Source organism: Lissotriton helveticus, chromosome 4_1, assembly GCF_964261635.1.
Source record: "Lissotriton helveticus chromosome 4_1, aLisHel1.1, whole genome shotgun sequence".
Classification (NCBI taxonomy): Eukaryota; Metazoa; Chordata; class Amphibia; order Caudata; family Salamandridae; genus Lissotriton; species Lissotriton helveticus.
The window spans coordinates 148,543,004-148,565,879 of NC_136063.1; the positions used below are offsets into that span (position 1 = coordinate 148,543,004).

The window sequence follows — 22,876 nt, forward strand, 5'->3', positions numbered from 1 at the left end:
TAATATGATTCTTCATGTTCAAGTGCATGTCCAGGGCGATTCCAAGAGATTTAGCTGAAACAGTAATGTGAGGAAAGAAGTTGAAGTCAGTGAGGTGTTTCATCCAGAGGTCATCTTGGGGATGTGATTAGGAGATAGGAGAAGAAATTCCGCTTTGGAGGTGTTGAGCAGGAGGTATTTCTCTGTTAGCCAGTCTTGAGTATTTGTCAGGGTAGAGTTGAGTGAAGTGAAGTCTTCAGAGGAGGTGATTTTCAGGTAAAGTTGCGTGTCATCCGCATACACATGAAAAAGAATGTTCATGGAGTTTAGTGCATTTGCTAATGGTTCCAAGAATATGTTAACGAATTTGGGAGATAAGGCAGACCCTTGTGGGACCCCCATGGAGACTGTAGAGGGCTGAGATAGGTATTGATTCACCTTGACTCTTTGGGATCTGTTGTGAATGAAGAATGAAAACCTTTGCAAAACCTGTCCACAAAGGCCCATCCAATGTCCTGGGCGTCAGGCTATAGAAATTCCACATCCCTGCACCAACAAAGACAACACTGCATGGTCAATTCCATATTTTTCTTAAATCTGTATCCTCAAGAATGACCTTACCATGTGCTGTGTTAATTGCATTTGTCAAATGCATTCCCACCTCGGTCATCTGTCACCTATACTCAAGATGCGCTTGACATATGCCACTATCCACCACATCCATACGTGTGATTGAGTTAGGATCAGAGAGGTTTTATTCACGGGAAATCAGTAGACTCCTGTGCAAGACTATTGCTCTTCATTAGAATCTGAGCTGCTACCAAGCCTCCATCTCCCCATCCATTGGTGAGAAAAAGTTAACCCCCTTGACTATGAGTGAAGAGCACTCACTCCTGGACTGGCTGAACACAGTGTTCAGCCAGTCCAGCAGATCCTTGTGCTGTCCTGGTGAAAGACCGCAAAATACATGGAAGATGTTCATTGGGCTCACAGGTAGACATTATGTAGTGTGGAGTACAGAGTCAGCAAAAATGTTAAATGAAAGGTACACCTTTCCAGGTATAGTGAAGATTGTCATCCCTACATGAATTTATATCACATTTGCTTTAAAAATGCTGCACAGCCTAATGTTTGAATATTCAGTCTAGACAAGGAATTTACAGTGCACTGGCAGCCAGATTGAAGACTATCCTGACCTAGAGGATTTCAGGAACAGTAGACCTAGGAGTAATGAGATTCCAAAACGGTCTCCAGTAGCTCTGCTTTTGGGGCCCAAGGGAAGACGGGACAATCGGCAATGAGACACCGACCCAAATCGGTGTGTCTAAAAATGTTAGTAAGAAGCCTGAAAGTGTCTGATCTGACAGAGCAGGTAGTAAAACGGATGGAATTTAAGCAAAAGATAGCCAAGCTTTAAAAAAAGCCCAATGTACCAAAGGGCCTTGGAAATTTTCTGTTTGGAGACTGGTATAGTGAGATGTAAAAATTAGAGACACTATTGCCACAGAAGCCCAGTAGGAGGTGGACTTCAGTTTGGATACATTGAAATCGATCAAGAAGGGAGGCCGGAAGAACTAAATAAAAGGCATTGCAGTCCATGGACTACAATTGTTGCCTGAACTATTGTCTGCCAGGAGGGAGAAAAGGATGATCTTTTGGAGTGGATGAAGCTGATAAAAACAAGCAGTGGCAAAGCCAATAAGTTGCGACTATGCAAGATCTAGTGTCTTTTTCAATATTTGTTAGACACGCTGCTGTGCAACACATCTTTAATACTTTGACAAAACCAATAGATCTCACATTGGCGGAACCAATTAGCTTTACCAACATGGCTGAAAGGGAACAAAATTGGGTTACGAGGTAAATAACAGACCTACAAACAGTGAAGATGAAAATCCATTTTGCAGCTATGCTAACCGAATTTCAGTTTTAAAATTGTGAACTTGACCTACATATCAGTCAGTTTTGCAAAATGAAAAGGGTATTTTAAAAATATTTACTTTCCTTAAAACAATAAACATAACATTTTGGTGCAGGAAAATCATTTCCGGAGTCCGTGTGTTTTTTAACAAAATACTCTGGTAAGAAATGCATATTTTTGAGGAAGAGCTGGGTGTTATATTGCTTTGTACGTCGCTTACTTAACACACACACACATGCACAGAGTCAGTGAGCTACCCAACCTCCCTCCTAGATCCACAGACATTCACAAATATACACAGATATACAAACATAGTCTAGACTTGAGGCGTTGCTCATCCGGTTCTTAGGAGTGGGACTGGTGTGGTCAGCTCGTTGCTACATTGCCGCTAACTACTCATTCATGTACAGTCAAATAGAGCGATTTCACTGAATTGAAAAACAAAAAACATATTCAAGGAGCAACGGCCACAGTTGAAGTGCAAACAGCAGCCCCTCTGGGCGTCTCTGTGCTGAAAAGGAAGGCTGGATGTACAGCTAACATAATCCAACTAAAGGAAATCAAAAAACAAGTTTACCTTTGTGTACTAAAGGTAACTAGTATTGTTACAGCTGAAAACTTTTCACAAAAGGCAGGTAGTGTCGCCGATGTCATAAAAATGACAAAGGTAAGGTAGAAATGCAACATGTCACTAAAAAAAAGAAAGCTGATGAAATCGAAATTATATTAAAAGTCTAAAGCTGCAACACTAATTGCGAAAAGTTTTGTATTGCTTGTAACACAGTACTGATACTAATGTAGAATAAATTATTTTGTACTTGGACAGGTAGCATCGGATAACTCCTTTAAAAACAAGTATGTTCGCTTTTTCCCCTCCATCTCTCTTACACATGCAATATAGGTAAGGTCTCACCTCGGAGAATGGAGAGGAAGCAATAGCCGTAGCAATTTATACAGATGAAAAACAAACGGAAGGATCAATAAGCCACCATGCTCCGAAACGCAATTCCCCTTCCTTATAACTGATCAATTCCCCAGCAAAAGGGAAATAGCCCTCACCAATGTAAACATATAAACACTGAAAAAACACCTGCACAACCACAAACTAAATGGCATTCGAAGAAAGGAGAATGAGAGTAATTTTTATTTCTTTCTGAAGGGGCCAAATTTCATGTAACTTTGTTATACAAGGTGGCAGCAAGAAAGACTGGGCAAACATTCTGCGTGAATTTTGTTTAGGGATGTCACTAAAATATAGTTTCTTCCTTTTTTTTCAGTTTTGTGGTCTTTAGTCTCAATATGCAGGGTTTAGAAACATGTTTTAGGTCTTTTTTTTTTTAATTATTTGATATTTTTGCTACATTGGATTTTTTCATTGATGGGTAAAATGGCTGGTTTTCATACAAATCTTTCCCAATATGTACCATCATATTTACCAACAGACGTAGAATGGTTGAAACCCTTTGATGCATCATCCCCCTTTTCTAGCGAGTCAGTATTCATAGTAGATGAATTGCAATACACCCCAGGCTTTAAACATTCAATCCAAGGTGTAGAGACAGGTATATGTGAAAAGAGTGCTGTCACCAAGCATCTGAGATAATGGTAAAAATATGACACCAGACGTTCGGAATAAATGGAACGCAGTGTCACTTGGAATGCTCATGCAAAAAGTTCTTACCAAGTACAACAAAGATTGGAATGCTCTGCTACTAAATCAGATTTTACTCTGTTAGGAAATTTCAACTTTCATCTTGAGAACAAGTTGAACCCTGATGCACAACTGCTGGTTGAACCCATGACTTGCTTTCGTTTTGCTCAACGGATAGCCGGTCCTACGCATTCGCCGGGGCATACACTTAACAAAGTAATCCCTTTTTGTCTTGCCACCATGCTTCCCTTAACCTGGACAGACCATAATGCAGTTCTCTGGGAAATAATGCTTCCCCGTAAATACCCTCTTATAACAGTGGCCAGGAAATCTTTTGTCGCCCATGTATGGCACAGGGTTCAGACCCTGGAGCTGAGCTTGCTTCTGGCTGGCTCCCATCCAGAAGAATCAAATGATATAGATATAATGTCAGAAAATATTTCAGGATGGCTGCATGCTGCGGTCACCAAATTGGCTCCTAAACAGAACAAGCAGTTACAACGCAACGGTCTCGCCTTTGCAAAAGTTAGAGCTATTGGCATTGTAAATGCCAACATTTTTATTTATGTGTTGGTTTTGAAAACAGATAAATAAATGGCATTGTCATTTACAATGCCAATAGTTTAATCTGTCGCAAATGTGAGACCTATTGCATTTGCACACACACACACGCACACAGGCACACACACACACACACACACACACGCACACGCACACACACACACGCACGCACGCACACACAGACACGGCCACACCCACACAGGCGGGGCTCTACGGCGGTCACTCAGTCGGAGGAGAGGTTGGGGGTTCTGGGTGATGCAGCAGGTGCTGTAACACCAATGCCTGGGAGCGTGTGAGGACCTACTGCAATCCAATTGTGGGTGTTTTTCCTGCCCACTCACGGTGCTCGGAGGCCATTTTCCTTGCATTATGGCTTATGCTATCGTACTTAAGAGTAGTGCTGGCTACTCTACGTTTCATTTCTTTTTTGGCAGTTTTATATAGCGCCAGTCGGATGTAGTGAAAGCACTTAAGCCTACATGACTGGAATATCACCATTATGACTCGAGGAACCGAGTTAAGGGCTACAAATGCAGAACAGTCACATTTTCCCCAGCAAAACTGTGTAATGACGCTGCAGCAGAGGTATGTACACAGCTTACAGATCACGATTTTTAACATAGGCGAGGCTGCAGGGGAACTCGAATTTTCCATTAAATAAGGTCAATGAACTAAAGAACCATCGAATTGGATGGTTGATTAAGATCGTGACATTTATGCAGGTCTCAGTACACAAAATGCAGCATCTGTAATGAGCGACGCTATCAAAAGTGCAATATTGAGGCGGAAAGTGCTATTGGAAGGTATGGCAGGCACATGAAAGGACACCCAGCAGGAGCAAGATGGCTGCCATACCCTACTGCAGCCCTTGGGTTTGTAATGTGAGCAGGCTTCCACAAAACTACAACTTCCTTGCAGTGTTACTCCAGTATGCGCACACTGCACGTGGGCCCCCACAGACATTCCTAGGAATAAGCCTCAGGGCAGCTACGTGGCACTGCATACCATCAGCTAAGAGGAGCTCGCAATATTCATTGAAAGACCGGATGCTTTCATGACCTAACTCGAGTGCGAGGGGTGCTCTTGAAAACGGCTTTACACGAGCACCAGTTCCATTATACAGGGTCATATTTTGTTTTCTTTTTTAGGTATGGGGAGATTAAGTGATTCGCCTAGAATCACAGGGTGTTGAGCTGAAGCGGAGACTCTACCGCAGTTCCCCAGCCAGCTCCACAATCGGCAGCTCTTCCCGTTAAGTCACATCCTCTCCTAAACGAGGTATTTCTCTTCCTTGCCAAAGAACATTAAACTCTGTAGGTTTGAGATCATATATTGGACTGCCCCGCTTAGAGGAATTGTTGCAATGCTCTCCCACGGCCCTGGTGGTTTCGGCCGGGGCAGGAGGGGAGGGGTGAAAACCTGACCCCGGTGCTGTATTCTAGGGCCGGCAAGTGCCCAGGGCTCACGCAATGTCAACAGACTATCTGAACGCGAACGACAACACAGACTTGGTGAAGGCAAACACCGGCGCTGGCCCAACCCTGCTGCAGGAACCAAGTGACCAGCTCACAGCATTCAGGGGGCATTCACCGAAACCCAAGGAGGAAGTGGAACCCTGAGCCCCCGGTCTCCTCGTGACTTCAAAGCACATGGTGACTGCAGCGCCTTTGTAATCCATGTTCTGCTGTTTCCCCGAGGCTGGTACGCCTCATTGTATGCTGTGAGCTGGTTCGCAACGTTCTGCTGCTTCCGATAGTCGGGCGAGCATCGTACTACGGAGCTCACAGTGTCCGCACCGAACGCTGACTCAAGCTAGACGTGTGAGGTTTAGTAGGGCCCCGTCTTCGAAGCTGCACGGAGCGTACCAGAGCGCTACAAAATGTGCCAACCCCCGGGAACTGCTGAGAAACGCACAAACTTACTAAGACGGAACAATGCGGAGCTTCCCAAGTGAGCTACCGCCCGGGTGCCATCTTGGGAGAAATAACAAAAACATGCCGTTAAAAAAAATAAAAAATAAACACATACCGCCCACCGCCGCAATGATGTTGTTAAAGGGGCGGAGAGCAAAAAAATCGCCGGAACGCCCACGAATCTGCTCGGACAATGACTGACGCATCTCTGTTCCAATGGCTAGTCTCCATTAATGGAGCTAGCCAATGGAACAGAGAGGCAGGTTAAAGCCCCATACTGAAACTCAAAAGATTTCGCCTGCGCGAACACTGCTGCGCAGTGGACGCCAGGCGAAACCTAAAAACAATCAGAAGATGCAAGCCCACCGCAACTTAGTTGAACGACACCCTGGAGGTGGCTAAACAAGGGTGTCCCAGACAAGAACGATTTGGAGGAAGGGCTACGATCCCCTAGAGAGAGAAAAATACAAATCTTGTATTGCGCAGTACAATAAATTTTAATTGGCAGAAAAATCTGCCTTCTTTACTGAATAAATAAGTCTGCTAGAATTCAACTAAGGCACTATTCAAGCCGTCACTAAACTCCCCCCTCCAGATATCCGCATTGCAGCAAAAGGATGTCAGGCCTTCTGCAATTCTCTGGCAAATTTTTTTTTTAACAAAAAGTGGAGGTAATCTTCAACAAATTTACCTCCAGTGGTTTTACTTGTCAGATTAGCAACGAGGCCAATATAGGGTTCTCAGATGAGACGATCCTCACCGAATTAGCCCCATTAATGGAGGATCAAGTTACACTGGCTATTCCCAAGACAAAATGGAGATATCCACTGGATCCCTGTCCACCCAATATTTTCCACGAAATTCCCCATGTAATGGCCCCCTGTTTGGCAAAAATCTTCAATGGTATGTTTATGTCGGGTGTGTTTTCAAGGCAATGGAAGTCTATTTCCGTTCATCTGTTGAAAAATCCTAACCTAAGTGTGCCAGACCCGAACAACTATCATCCCATTTCTAGACTTCTGCTCCCAGCAAAGTTGGTGAAAAAAGCCATGAACACTCAGTTGGCCGCTTTTCTGGAGAACAATGGCCTGCTCAATGACGCACAGTTTGGTTTCCGTAGTGGCCACAGTACGGAATCAGCACTTATTGTAGCCACGGAGGAGAACAGGCGGATCCAGCTCAACCTGTCTGCGACATTTGACACTGTCATTCATGACCTTCTGGTGAACTGGTTACAGAACCTGGGGTTCCAGTGTGCAGCTCTTAACCTATTACAATCATCCCTCGTCATATTCAGTCATTTTCCTTTAAAGACTTCACATCCGAACGCTATACTCTGCCATGTATGGTACCACAGGGCTCATCATTGAGCCCAATGTCGTTCAGTCTCTACGTTACCACCATGGCAGCCTTTTTAAAAAAAAAATGTATATCGATGTAAAACTTCAACTGGCAAGAGTGCAGCACCGGACTACTGGATCTCTTTCTCGTAACGACGCACTGCAGTGACGTTTCCAAAGGTTAAAGTCAGAGAACCATATGTGCATCTTTAATCTCTCTAACAAAGGTACTTTCCTTTCCGTCCCATTTCTGTATATGAACCAATTTGTCACCATCCATTTTTAGTACAGACTTGCATTTCCTGTCGTCCATTGTGGTCTCGTTGAACTCCTCGCCCAGCCTGAAGGTGATCTCCGTTGTTTTGAACGTGCTCTCGGTACGGATCTTCACCTTGTCGCCAATTTTGCTGATGATCTGGGAAGGTTTGGTCATATTTCCCACCTGCCGGGTGGCGAAGGCCACTCTGAGAACCTCCATGTACTCATTGAAGTTTTTGGTCTCCACCAGCTTCCAGGTGCCTATAAACGCGTCGACCATGTTGCTGGGGTTGCTGGCTGTGGCTAAGGCTGGGAGTTCTGCGGGCGCAGACTTCTGGGTGCGTCCAATGGTGCTGCTACTGTCTGCTGCCCACCTAGAGAGCACCAAAGCACCACCATGGCAGCCTTAATCAAATTATTTGGGTTGTCGTTGGTGTCTTACGCTTACGACACCCAGATTATGGTTTCATTATCTGATAAGGGTCCCAACATGAGCAACACCTTTAGAAGCTGGATGAGCGCAGTGATCCTTTAGATGGACAAAAACACTCCTAAGCTAAATTCTTCCAAGACTGAAGTTATCTTGCTTGGTAATCACACCACTTTATGGTCCCCCCCGTCTTGTGTACTGATTAACTAGGCACCCTTCCTACGCCGGGTAAGAAGGTAAAGAACCTCGGCCCCCTGGTTGATGACAGAGCAAATTAACAAAGTTATCTCTGCAGCTTTATTCTTCCCCTTAAATCCTGAAAAAAATTGTTAAATTTCTACCATATTACATGTTAAATACTGTCGTCATTGCACCTGTTATAGCTACAGTACACTTCTGCAATGTTTTATATTAAAATCTGCCAACAAATCTTTGAATAAACTGCAAGTTTTGCAAAACTCAGCAGCATGGATGGTGATGAAGGTCTCCAGATTTGGTTTGGCATTGGAAGACATTAGCAAATTGCACTGGCTCCCTGTAAAAACAAGTACAAAGGCTTCAAAGACCTGTGTATGGCATACAAAGCACTTCACAGGCTTGGCCCCACCTAACCTAGGGAGGGATAGGTTTAGATGGAGTATGGATTCAAAGGCCTGTAGAAGATATTGAACAAAGCTTATTGAGGCAGAAGCAAAGGATAGTGGTATCACTGTTTTCATTATGCATCTCATGTTATGTTAAATGTACCCTAAGCACATTTGAAAATATTTTACTCTTTGTTGTGGTAGAATTCTGTCTCTTAATGTGTGTCGACAGCATAGAAATCTGACCAATTTGTGTTTTCAATTTAAACTAAAAAAGATACATTTGTAAAACAAAGAAAAATGTATAAATAGTTAGCTTTATTGACATCAATTTGTACATACTGGGAAATATTTACTTTATATATGTATAATGAGAGGCACAGAGAATTGTTAGTTGTACAAGCTACCTGTGATTAAAAGGGGCACCTGCTGCAATTCAAGAATTTTGTTTTTGGAAGTGGATTGAAACATTAAGCTTCTAAATTGGCTTTCAGAAATATCAAGTTGAACAGAGCAAAATATATAAATTCAGAATAGAAAATCTGTACCTTGATGCTAACAAAATTTTATGCTATTAGTATTAAATTATTAAACGTTTAAGAGACTGCTTGCCATATCCCAAGCAAATTTACTTTGCGTAGAGCAGAGTTATCCAACGTCGGACTAGAGGGGGCAGGCCCAGGATTCATATTTTTAATAAGCACAGATTAAGCTAATTATTTATATTCAGATTGATTGTATATATCTATATATATTTATTTTTGTAAATATTCTGACATGGATCCAGTAGTTTTCGACATTTGTTGGGTATTCTTTGAATAGGGAATCAAGAGCTATAATTTGTGCATCTTGCCTCTGTGATAAAATATCTTAAGGTACATGCAGCATCCCTTCACTCAGAGGTAAGCTTGTACTTCCCACCAAAACAACTCTCGAGCCGCATGCCCTTACGTAACTGGAATCTTCTCATCAAAGGTTAATAAAGCAAAGCCAGAAAGTAACAAAAGACAATCTTTATCAGACAGTGACTCGGAGGACAGCAAAATGCAAATGAAGCCCATTGAAGGGCGAAGAGGGTTTTCACGAGGCCTGGCCCCGGAGAGGATTATCGGAGCCACCAATAGCACTGGAGTGTTACTGTTTCTTATGAAGTGGAAGGACTGTGATGTTGCTGACTTGGTGCCAGCAAAGGAAGCAAACCTGATGTGCCCTGAAGTTGTCATTTCGTTTTACGAAGAGCGACTAACTTGGCATGATTAGTCCAAAACTGTATACAAATGAGTTGTTTTCAACATGTCTTAAATGATTGTTACAAAGGGAGTCTGCAATGTTGGAGACAAACTGTTGAAGCGATTTGGTATATTTATTTTGGAGTATTTTTCATACTGCCAGTATAGGTTCTGTGGATAATTTGTTTACTTTTGTCTTTTTTTACTCTGCAGTTATTTATTTCATTTATGTTTGATTGTATCCCTTAGAAGTTCCTTTGTATTTTCCAAAGTTTCCAGCAAACTGACAGAGGTTTTTACTTTATCTGTTATTGTTGATGTGCTCTTTTCTTTATGGCCAACTGGCTGTGCTTTACTGTTATTCAGGACGTCGAAGCACCTCTTAATATTTATATCATATGTAACACCAAATGTTAAACAATACTATATATAACTACTTGAAAGGTCCTAATTTGTGAATAAAAAAGAAACACTAATTACCATTTATATACAGGTAAACAAAGGAGTTAAATCTACCATCACCAAGGCATAAAGTGGCTAAACTGACATACTAAGAGCCCAAGAATTGTGATATGGTAGTTCCTATGTAATTCATGAGCAAAGTGCCAAGTAGCGCTCATAGAAATGGTAGCCAAATGCTTCATAGGAGTCCTCTGCTATAATGGTATCACGAACCACTCCCACCTCACCGTTGCCCAGTTTACATTCTATGGTCAAACCCCATCCAATTTGTTGCATTGGCAGAAAATTGTATAAAAAACTCAGATATCTCTAACGCACTATAACCCTATGAACTAATGACTGAGCCAGTGTTGGCACAATCTAAAGATTTACTGCTCTTATCGAAAGCCTATACGGGTTCGCTCCTGCTAACGACAATGTGAAAGACACTGTTGTTGGGTGCAGTTGTCTTGATCCTTGCTTTAAGCACTACCTTTTATAGCCCATCCAGGAGAAACATGATTTCTGCTTTGCCTGATGATTAACAAATAGACAAACCTTTACCATACAAGCTTCCTGTCTCAAATGTTTCAAGAACAAAACCATCTCTTTATCTGTTTAGTGATACCACCACAATTTTCCAAATTTCCTTACATGGAATAACAAAGGCCTAGGACAAACTCTTCAAAAGTGGGAGTTTAGAGTGAGGATTTTCATCTAGCAACCCTAATCTTTTCTGCCCCCTGACTCACTCTGCTCTTCTGGCCAGAAATGGCGCTTTAATCTCTGCTGACAGAGGGTACACAGAACAATACAGATATCTCTTTCAGCCATGTCTTGTTGAGTCGTAAATCTGGAAAAATCCAAGACCTGTATGCAGTCAGTCAGTCTGAATTTCAAAACATTTTTTATATATATCCTTTAAATTGGGAATTCAGTCGTCTAATATGCTGTTCCATTACTATGACCCGCAACATCCGAGGTCATTGTGTGGCAAGAACTAACATGTTACCCATTGCTAAGCCACATATGAAAATTGATATTTAATGCTATGGAATAGAGCATATTGATTTCTTACATAGACTTTATTGCAGTCTATTTGCAGTCCAGATGATATTCAAAACTCTGTTGCTCAGTGTTTGTCACCAAAGCTTCTCGTAGTTTTCCAGGGTAGATCTTATAATACTTTGAACAGATGGCCCATAATTCACTGCATCCCGCTTAGGACAGCTTCTAGTTGGATATTTCCATAAATTGCATCAATCAAAAGGGCTCTGGGGGGTGCCACACTACCTCATTGTATTTCACTTCTTATTAAATAACCCTAGTGAAACGTTTGCCTTCGGTCTATCATAATGCAACTTAGGTAGGCTCAAAACTGTCCTCAATATTTCAGAAACCTTCCATTCTTCCCTCACCTTCCATCTAAATATGCATTTTCTACACATAAACCTACATTTCCAAAGAAGCTCTGAGAGGTGTAAGCCACTTCTGCAGACATGAGATGCCTGTTGTTAAATCTGCGTGCTTCCCAAAGACTAAACTGGTGCTACCTTTTATAGCATTACTAAAGTAGATTTGTTTTATCAAACAGTTTTAGAATGCTAAAACAGCCAATTAGTGTGCAGCCTTTTATTTATATTTAGAAGATTTAAGGTAAGCCTAATGAGCTCAAGAGCTGTGTCCTTACCCAAACATAGTTCTGCCCATAGAGGGGAATGTGCTTCATCAACTTGATTTTTCAGTCCTTTTGCGATATCTCACCAGGGACCTTGTGCCATCGTCAGAAAGAAAGCATTAATAAAAGTCTACCTTTCACACTTTGATGTGTGATATTGTATTCTCAGTTGATCCAGTGTTTGACTATTCATGTCCTGGAATGTATGCAAAAATGCATCTGGGTGTACAACAAATCCATCCATTTCTTAGTGCAGAGGTTTAAGCTGTTAAACACATATCATCATCACATATCATCATCACATCTCTTTAAAAAGTGTCATTGGCATTAGTATAAAAATCTTCCCCTACTTAATGTGTGAGCTTATTTAGTAGTTTCAGCCATCTTTGTTAACTGTTTATTCTGGTTTTTAAGAAATTACATTTTTCCCCTGAAGCTCAATTGTTCCAAGATATTGGTAGAAGCCAGCTAGGCCTAATTTGGGAGTAAGCCTGGACACCCTTGATGGCAAGTGACAAATGTGACAAGAGTACACAACTCTTGTCACAACTGTCCACTCTTGTCACATTTGTCACTTGCCATCAAGGGTGTCCATGCTTACTCCCAAATTAGGCATAGCTGGCTTCTACCAATATCTTGGAACAATTGAGCTTCATAGATTTTTTTAAGCATCCTCATAAAGATATGAGGTCAGTGTCTTTTGATGACCTGCAACTGCAAAGCCATGTGATGTGAAAAGGCCACTTTTTGAATTTTAGACTGTCGAATCATCCCAGAAATCATACAGACTATAAAAAATACAGCTCTGAAATGTGTATATGAAGATGCCTCTTCACCTGCAGCCATCTAATTAGCCCCAGGAACACTATTATCTGATGTAAGATGTACATCTGGATAACATAATGTCCCTCTTTCCTTAGATTAGGTCCCTTCCAAATTACACTGTGCCAATATTCACATGCGCGACTTCTGTGTTGAACATGGGTAATGAAAAGCTGATGTGCCTTTTCTGATGTGTTTTTAAGTGCTTTGAGTTGTTAGTTGTGTTTATTATCATGATGTATTTGTCTTTTTGATTCTTCATCCTTCCATGTGGTCAAATGTAAGACCGTTATTTGCCCAGCCTGTCTCATTTCTTCTCAGGGGCTTTAGAAGTTTTGCATCTTGGGTCTAAAAAAGCAGTTCTCTTACAGATCCCTTTCTGCCAAAGATACTTGAAGCGTTTGTTCTTACATTACCATTCTGATGTAGTTCAAGAAAAGGATCCTTTCGAAGTTGTTGGTTTCCATGTTGGAGTAAAGAGTTTCCTTTTGTGTTCTCAGAAACGTTGCCTTTTTGCCTTGAGAGGGGTCCATTTAGTATACAATATAAAAAATGCTAAATACAATTTGCAAACTATGTTTATTTACTGTAAATAATTATTGACAAATGTTGAATAAAGTTAGTTTTATATTCTCGAGTTGTGAATATGATGATGCCTTGATAATATAAATTGCTTTGCTGAGCAGAGGGCATTGGCTATTGGGGACCTCAAGGTTGTTGCTACACTTGTGTACATATGTCTGAATTTTAAGAATGTGGGTAGTCTGAGCCCTTGTAGCATCCATGACACATGCCCAACAATGGTTCAAGCTGCAGAAAATGTCAAAGCAACATTAATTCATTTCACTTTCAGCTTTCTTTTATGACAGAATGACCAGTGTTCAAAATACTATTGTTCTTGAATGTTTATCAATCCATTTCTCAACTCTGCATATTATATACACATATGGCAGCTCAGCGATCTTATGTCAGTTTTCACTTGACTTCTTCAGTATGAGCCTTGAAAGTAACTAAAGAGCATGAAGTCTTGTCTCAATCCTGGCAAGGCAGTTGTTGTCATTCAGCTTGGAGTGATACCTCACCCCATATCATAGCCATCTAATCAGTGCAATTTGGTTGCAGATGTGATAACCTCAAGTTTTGAGCTACAGCTATTCCTCCTTTAAAGAAAGCAGACCTAGATTCCTCTGCTCCCAGGACCTGCCTGGGTTCTAGAAACTGATGCGCCTCAGGTCATCTAAGATAATTTGTGGAGACTTTCAACTGTGTGGACAAAGTCCAGGCCTCCTTTCGCCTGCACCTGTATAGTGAGTCCATGTACTTCTGTGTTGGAAGACGTCAGTATCACAGACTGTGGTGTATGATTATAGCTTTATCAAACCTGTTGGCCGTTTTTGATACTGTTGACCACTGAATCTTCATTGCCAGGTGAAGTTGGATCATGTTATTTTTATATTGTGTATTTGTAAAGTACTAGCACCCAGAAGCATATGTTGGCTCTGAGCAGATTTGTTTACCTAGCCCTGACCATGGTAGGTTGGTTAATGGAAGAGCCAGATTTTCAGGTTCATGCACAATTAGGAAAGTAGGCAGCTCTGATGTGCAGTGAGAGGTCATTCCACGCTTTTTGAGTGGTTTAAGAGAACGTCTGTCCTCCAGATCTGGTTCTATTTATGCATGGGATGTGTGTGTGTAAGAGTCCTGCAGAGTGGAGGTGTCTGAATTGTTAGTGGAAGGGGGATATGACTTCAGTTCAGTGGGGACTCATTTGCGTAGTGGCATGAGGGTATGTGAGGAGTTTGAAATAAACATGTTTGTGGATAGAGTCCCTAAGGTGTGGATTGATGCAATGTGAGTTCTGTGGTTATGTATGGGAGGTTGAGGAAGAGTCTGGCTGCAGAGTTCTGGAGTATTTCTAGTTCTCTAGTAGTTGCTTGGTGATCTCGGCATAGAGTGTGTGTTCTTAATCCAACTTGTTGGTGACTAGGGTGTGAGTGACCGTTTTTCCAGTGTTACTTTAACATCTTTTTCAGCACCTTCAATGTCAGGAAACAGGATGCAGTGACGGCGTTGACTTGTGTACTCCTGTTCAGTTTGCTGTTGATGATTATTCTGAGGTTCCTGGCATGGGTGCTGGGTGTGGCTCCAAGGTTGACCAGCCACTATTTGGAGTCCCATGATGATGTGCTCTCGCTGAACATCACTACTTCTGTTGTGACAGTGTTGAACTTATAGCAGTGGGCTTTTATCCAGTTAGTGACTTTGGTTACAAGCAGTGAACTTGTTTCTTGTGTTTGGGGTTTTGTCTGAGAGGGAGAGTATAAGATGTGTATTTAGGGCTCAGAAGAGGATGTTGATGTGGGGGTGGATGACGTTGGCCTAAAGGGATCAGGTATGCACTGAAGAGGGTCGGACTGACCAATGACCCTTGAGGCACTCCACAGATTAATTTGAGGGCGTCAGGAGAGTAAGGTGTCAATGTGACAGCTTGTTTTCTATCTGTTAAAAAGGAGTAGATCCAGCGCAGAGTGGGTCCTTGGCTGCCAATCTTGTGCAGGTGCCTGATGATGTTGGGGTGTGAGACAGTGTCAAATGCTGCAGAGAGTCCAGAAGAACGGTGACCCCCATGTCTTCTCTGTCAAGGATCATGCAGCTATAGCCTGTGGTGGCAGTGAGTGTTGCCACTGGTGGGGCCTTGATCTGGACTGTGTGGCATCGTGGTGCTGCTAGTTGCTGATGTCCGTGAAGCATTGGTCGATTAGTTTCTGTAAGACCTTTGCAGGGTATGGTAGGAGGAAGAAAGGTTTGTGGTTAGAAAGCGTGGCTATGTGAGTGGATGGTTTCTTATGTAGGGCTGTGACAGTGGCAAGTTTCAAGTGTCCGGAACACGGCTGAGTCGATGGATGTGCTGAAAATCGGTGGTAGGGCTTTAGCGATCAATATGAGTCATTTGGGGAAGGCATGGAAGGGGCAAGCTTCAGATAGGTCCTCCAAGTGGATGTTGTATAAGGTCATAGTTACTTAATCGAGACGACAGGTAGATTGTGGAAATCTCCTTCATGGAATTTTTATGTACACTCAAGAATACTGAATAGTCCTGGACCACATTTAAAACTATAAGCTTACAGATCTGTATAATTTAGAAAATGTGTTATTCTACGAACTATATTGGCTGAATTTCATTTTATTTTTCATTTAAAAAACAAAACAAATGTAGTTTAAATCTTTTAAGAGGAAAATGTTAAGGTGCCAGTATGATCCCAAAACACAGCAGCCTTACAATTCAGAAAAATACTCTGCCTGTTTTAAGGTTGTCTGCAGCCTTAGCATCCTATCATGCCCCACAGTCGCATTTGCTTAACTTGTCTTTTCTGGCACTTGTACTCTGCGTCCTTGAGCATGGTCTCTCCTTTTTTTCACCCATTTACAAAAGAAAATCTTTAAAACCATACGTTTTTGTTTTTTTGCTGCACTTCGTTGCTGCCAAGAATGTTTTGATAAGTGTTTTCTGACAGACGTGTTTTTCCCACCATGCCCACACTTTTTGTAAATTGTCTTGTGTGGGAGAAAGAAAGTGGTAATTTACGCCCCCACCAGTTGCACAGCCATAGCGCCTGTCTGGCAGAATTTTGTTCCACTCAATCCTGAATACTCCAAGTAATCCAATTTTTTAACCAATTCATTTGACTTTAATCCAACACTTTTCCATCGTCCACACATGGATTGGTATGCCAATTTTCAAGTTTCTTGTATTCCAGCTGGGCCATCCAAACCTCATTTTCAGGAATACGATTGACGCAAATTTGTCGAAGACAGTGTTTTATTAAAAGCCCTATGCATTTCGGGCAACTGGTGCCCTTCATCAGGGGTCACTGTAAATAACACACAACTCAATTTACAAATTAAGAGCCATTACTATTTACCATTTACATTGCGATTTTATATCATATAATATTAACGCTTCCACAGATGTCATTTCATCAAAATACAGCGTAACAATAAAACTTGCAATGTGCTTGTACTCCCCCATTTCCCCCTCAAACCAGTAGAATTTAGTGTGGACCCTTCATTAACCCATTCTATTGCGCTCTAGACCAAAACATTCCTCATCCTTCTTCACATTCATTCGAACAATCGTCCCCCCCTTTTTTTTCTCTCTTCCTTACTCCCAAGGAACTTGTGTCTTAAGTTTACCACTCCTCTCTTTCTCTGCCACCTACTCATCCCACTCTACATGCACCTGACTTTAAGTGCCATACGCTCACTCTCATTACTTACTTCTCCCATATCCAACCTCCAGCTCCCCGTTCACTTGCAGCAAATACACCCAAAATCCTCGTCATTCCCATCAGTCATCAACAAAGCACATAATTCACACACCTCTCTCAAATATCATGCCTCTACTCCCATACGTTTTTGCAAATGCCTTTCATCCCCTGTAACACTCACACGCTACCCACTCACATCCATGCAATCAACCTTAACACATCGTCCCCCTCCTCCCAACACTCCATTCCTTTATATGTCATCTGTTTGCAGGTAAATCCAACAGTTACTTTTGCGCCGAATTTGTACAAAAGCATTATCAGCACCCACTGTTTAAACAAACGGTAAAAGAAGATAACAGACTTAACGAATGCAGAATCCACACCTACAGTGAAATATCGTGGTTCGTCATATAAGCCAGTGTTTTGATTGAACTGAAACGAGAGAGGTGTGTGAATAATGTGCTTGGTTGATGACTGATAGGAATGACAAGGATTGTGGGCGTGTTTCCTGCAAGTGAATGGGGAGCGGGAGGTTGGATATGGGAGTAGTAAGTAATGAGAGTGAGCGTATGGCACTTAAAGTCAGGTGCCTGTAGAGTGGCGTGAGTAGTTGGCAGAGAGAGAGGAGTGGTAAACTTAAGACACAAGTTCCTTGGGAGTAAGGAAAAGAGAAAAAAGGGGGGGGACGATTGTTTGAATGAATGAATGTGATGATGGATGAGGAATGTTTTGGTCTAGAGCGCGATAGAATGGGTTAATGAAGGGTCCACACTAATTCTACTGGCTTGAGGGGGAAATGGGGGAGTACAAGCACATTGCAAGTTTTATTGTTACGCTGTATTTTGATGAAATGACATCTGTGGAAGCGTTAATATTATATCATGTAAAATCACAATGTAAATAGTAATGGCTCTTAATTTGTAAATTGATTTGTGTGTTATTTACAGTGACCCCTGATGAAGGGCACCAGTTGCCCGAAATGCATTAGGCTTTTAATAAAACACTGTCTTCGACGAATTTGCGTCAATCGTATTCTTGAAAATGAGGTTCGGATGGCCCAGCTGGAATATAAGAATCTTGAAAACTGGCATCCCACTCCGTGTGTGGACGATGGAAAAGTGTTGAATTAAAGAAAAATGAATTGGTTAAAAAATTGGATTACTTGGAGTATTCAGGATTGAGTGGAACAAAATTCTGCCAGACAGGCTCTGTGGCTGAGCGATTGGTGGGGGCGTAAATGACGCCCCAGCTCATGTTTAATTGTTCACAAAGGTGCCAATTGGGCATGGCACACAACCAGTCTGCACGCACTCTGAATCATATTGGACAAGCTTTGTTGAATTATTGAGGACATAGTTTATTTATTTTATTTACAGCATTTTTAAAGCACACGGTCACCGAACAGGCATCCTTGCGCTGACATATAGGCGTATAATCAGACTAATGTTCAGGAGAATGTAAGAATACCCATGTTAAACACTATGAAAGAGCCAAGTTTTTAATCTTCTAAACGTGAGGAGGTCCTCCATTTGTATCCGCTCCAATTGAAGATTGATCCATAATCAAGCAGCCGAGGTGCTGATACCCCTGCCTCCTGATTTTATTTTTTTTAAATCTTGGCACCTTCACCAGTCTAGCTGAGGAGGAGCGGAGGCATCTCTCTGGGAAATAACAAGAAAATTTCCTCCGCATTAGTTGTGGTCCAAGCCCGTGCAGGGCCTTGAAAACTATGCAGAGGGATTTAAACTGGACTCTCTGCAATATCGGGAGCCAGTGCAGCTTCGATTGAGCCATAGAAATAGAGGAGCGTCTTGAAATCCCCAAGGCTAGTTTAGCTGCTATTGCTTGGACCCTCTGGAGCCTCTCCATTAGATATCTCGTCCAATCTACTTAAGATGGTACATTGTACTATCAATGCTCGAGCATGTGCTAGCAGGAGCAGAAGGATTTTACGAAGGACTCTGATAATAGCAAAACGGCTCCCCACAGTTTTATTAACCTGTGATTCAGGCGTCAACTTATTATTAAACATGACACCCACATTACAAACATTCTCAACGGGCAACAGTGGGCTAACTGTTGCTAATGGCCAGAAATTCAAAGGGAGCACAGGCGGAGCCTTCCCCACTGGACAATAGAGAATCTAAGTCTTATCTGAATTTAATTGTAGCGAGTTCTCCCTCAGCCACTGAGCTGTATCTCGTAGGCAGTCATGAAACACTTCAAGAGCTGTAAACTGTTCTCCCTCTAAGGAGAGAATAAGTTGAGTGTCATCCGCATAATTTACAATGTTAATATTATGCGAACTTATGACTGCAATTAGAGGTTTCATATAGATATTAAATTAAATTGAACTGATCGCAGAGCCCTGAGGAACGCCTGGCGAGATTAATAAAATCAGACTGATAAGGGGAAAGAGTCACAGCCTGTCTCCTATTTGAAAGAAATGAAACCATCTCAAAGCTGTGCCTGCTATTCCCAACTCTTTGAGTCTCTTCAGGAGAATGGCATGGTTGACTGTATCGAATGCGGCAGACAGGTCTAGCAGGATAAGTACCACCGCTTAACATCTGTCTACACGCATGCGAAGCTCGTCCACGACGATCACCGGAGCTGTCTCTGTACTGTGGGCAGGACGAAAACCAAATTGCACATCGTCTAGGATTCCATTGGTTTCCAAGTATTTAGAGAGTGATCTACTGACCAGACGTTCTACAATTTTTGCTGGATATAGTAGCAAAGAAATTGGCCTATAGTTTTTCGGGCAGACAGTATTGCCTTTTTAAAGGGGAGTCACTAGTGTCTGTTTCCAGCCGGTCGGTACTACTCCACTAAGAAGAGATTGATTGCAAATAAGGCGGAGGGTAGGGAGCAATTCAGCTCCCAGCTTCTTCCAAACTTTGTGGCAAAGGGTCCAAAGGTGATCCCGAGGAGATACCTAAAGTCACTTTACAAAATTCCTCCACCTAAGGTATCTCAAATTCAGTTAAGGTATGCAGAAACTCTATCTCATTATCTCCTACTTTTTTTTACATCATTTGGATGTCTGCCATTATGACCCTTAAACTCTTTGCCTTCTACCTCCTCATGTACAGTATCCCCTCCGAGGCCATCAATGGTGGTTGTCATTTTGTCATTGAAGAACCTCGCAAGACTATCACACAGACCCTGGGTATGGGGTGTCTGATTCTTAGCACAATCAGGGCTAATCAGATTATTCATAATTTTAAAAATGCTTGTGGTGCCATTAGGAGCATTCAGAATAGTATTGGAAAAGTACTCAGATTTCACAGTAGTTATTTCTTTTTTATAACTGGTAATTGCAGTTTTCCAGGCAGATTAATCTTTATCTTCATACGCCCTTCTCCACTTCCTCTCTGCCTGCTTGCAGTCCAGTTTCAGCTTGTTTAATTTGTCATTGAACCGGGGCCGAAAGTCTGCCCACTCTCTTATGATTCTTTAGTGGAGCAGCCAGGTCCAATGTAGAAGTGATCTGTGTACATAAGAACGCATAATTCTCCTCCACATTTCAATCTGTTGTAAAACAGTCATCAAGAACAAACACCGGGGAGGTACTTCACTTTTTTAAAAGGGACTTCCAATCTCTACTAACATAGTTTCTTTTTTCTCTATCAGCCTCACTATGAAATATTCGGTTGTATACCTGAAATGTAATCAAATGGTGATCAGACCATTCCACGGGCAAAATATCCAAAACTCCTAATAACACTTCTTCCTCAAACATCAAATCAAGTGCATGTCCTCCCTTATGTGTTGGTTCCGCAACCCACTGATGTAGGTTGAAGCCTACACACGATTGGAGGAGGTTGCTAAAACCAGAGTCTAGGGTCCCATTTAACCAAAGATTGGTTAAATGATAGACATCAATCTCTGGTATCTCAGCCACCTGATTAATGTTGCTGCCCTTGAAACCCTTTCGATGTCGAAAAAGGATCTATAAGGTACCTTCCATCTACATGATTCTGTTTACTCCTGTGTTTTTCAGTAAGGCAGGTATCTTCAAATGTTGTGATAATTCCCCTCCTATCATGTGATGGGTCCATATTACCTCAAAGTTTCCTTCAGCCATTAAGACTCTGCCTTCTCAAAGGACATAGATCTCTGGAGATGGAATAGACATAGTCTCGTACTCCAGTGTTAAACCTCTACGAAACAACATTCAGGCATTATTGTCATTCACACAGGAGATCATCACCTCAGAGGTACACACTGGACAATGACAAATCCAATGATATGAACACTTTGGATGTTGCTGTGTACAATATAAATTGCAAGCAGATACTACTCTTAAAAGGATTTCACCTTTTGATGAACTGAACACATCTTATGATGTGCTAGCTGGAGGAGGTGCCAAATTAAGCATAGAGATACCTTCTCTTCAGACAAGCACAGAGCTACCTTCTTCTCAGGTGACAAGCACGGTGTTTTATTTAGGGACTGCAGCGCAATTTATCTTGATGACCGATGCTTAATCTTGTGCCGGGTCTTCTATCTTGTGCCCCCCCCCCCCACATTTTGGTCAGCGGGAAGGATTGCGCTTCAGCTGCAACTTCTAGCACTAGGCTAGCACCACAGCACTCCTAGGTTCATGTGATAGTTCCCCTGGGAGTCATTGCAGAAGTTTGGTTATTACCTTCCCAATTGACAGCGATTTTGCCGGTATTGTTCCCCTGTTGTGACCCCCCCTCCGCTTCCCGCCGCTGCTCCCTCGCGGCCCACCCCCTTTTATTTCTGTGTCCCCGTTGGCTGCCCTGCTCCCGCCTCCCAGCTGCTCCTCCCTCCCACTTCGCTTTATATGGAGCCCGCGCAGCGGTCACGCGCAGCGGGAGCGCCGATTGTGCGCCGATGGTGCACCAAAGACAAGCCCGTCTACGCCCGTCCGAGCCTGGACCGCGCCAGGCGCCAGGACCCCTGGCCCCCGACGTCACCGACCCTCCCGACGGACCTACGACGCCGCCACCCTCCACGCACTCAACGCTGGCCGGAACCCCGCCTGTAACCGAGCCACCCCGAAACGCACCCACGGACCCTTCATCTGCCAAGCCTGCAAATTCACCTGCCTCCGGACCTGTACCGCACCCGACAAGCCGAGCACCAGCAGCAACCACCTCAAGTGCATCTTGCTCAACACCCGCTCCGTCCACATGCACGCCGCCGAACTCTGGAACCTGCTCGACACTACATCACCGGACATCGCCTTCCTCACAGAAACCTGGATGAACGCTTCCTCAGCGCCTGAGATCGCCATAGCCATCCCGGACGGATACAAGATCACCCGGAAGGACCGTGTAAACCGGACTGGAGGAGGAATCGCCATCGTACACAAGAACACCATCCACATCATGACCAACCCCGACGACACTTTCACCACCGCCGAACAACTCCACTTCCAGATACACACCGATCCCAAGACCACCCTCAGAGGCACCCTCATCTACAGACCCCCGGGACCACGGACACAATTCAGCGAAGACATCGCAGACTTCATCAGCCCGCACGCCCTCCCCTTCGCTGACTACATCCTCCTAGGGGACCTCAACTTCCACCTGGAGAACAACATGGACAGCAACACCACCACCCTGCTGGACAACCTCGGACTCAAGCAACTGGTGAACGCCCCCACCCACTACGCCGGCCACACGCTTGACCCCGTCTTCTCCTCCAGCAAGCACATCTCCTTCAGCCACTCCACCGGACTCCACTGGACTGACCACAGCTGCATCCACTTCAGCTTCAGAAGAACAACCACCCACTACCACCCACAACAGATTCCTCGCAGG

General features: G+C 43.0%; 1 protein-coding gene and 1 pseudogene across 1 annotated transcript in view; one reads left to right on the forward strand and one right to left on the reverse strand.

The window, feature by feature from the left end:
* Positions 1–22,876, forward strand: part of IQANK1 (IQ motif and ankyrin repeat containing 1) — a 478,492-nt gene that overhangs the window by 57,825 nt on the left and 397,791 nt on the right. The window lies entirely within an intron of this gene.
* LOC144827075 (fatty acid-binding protein, brain pseudogene) lies at positions 7,468–7,903 on the reverse strand (annotated as a pseudogene).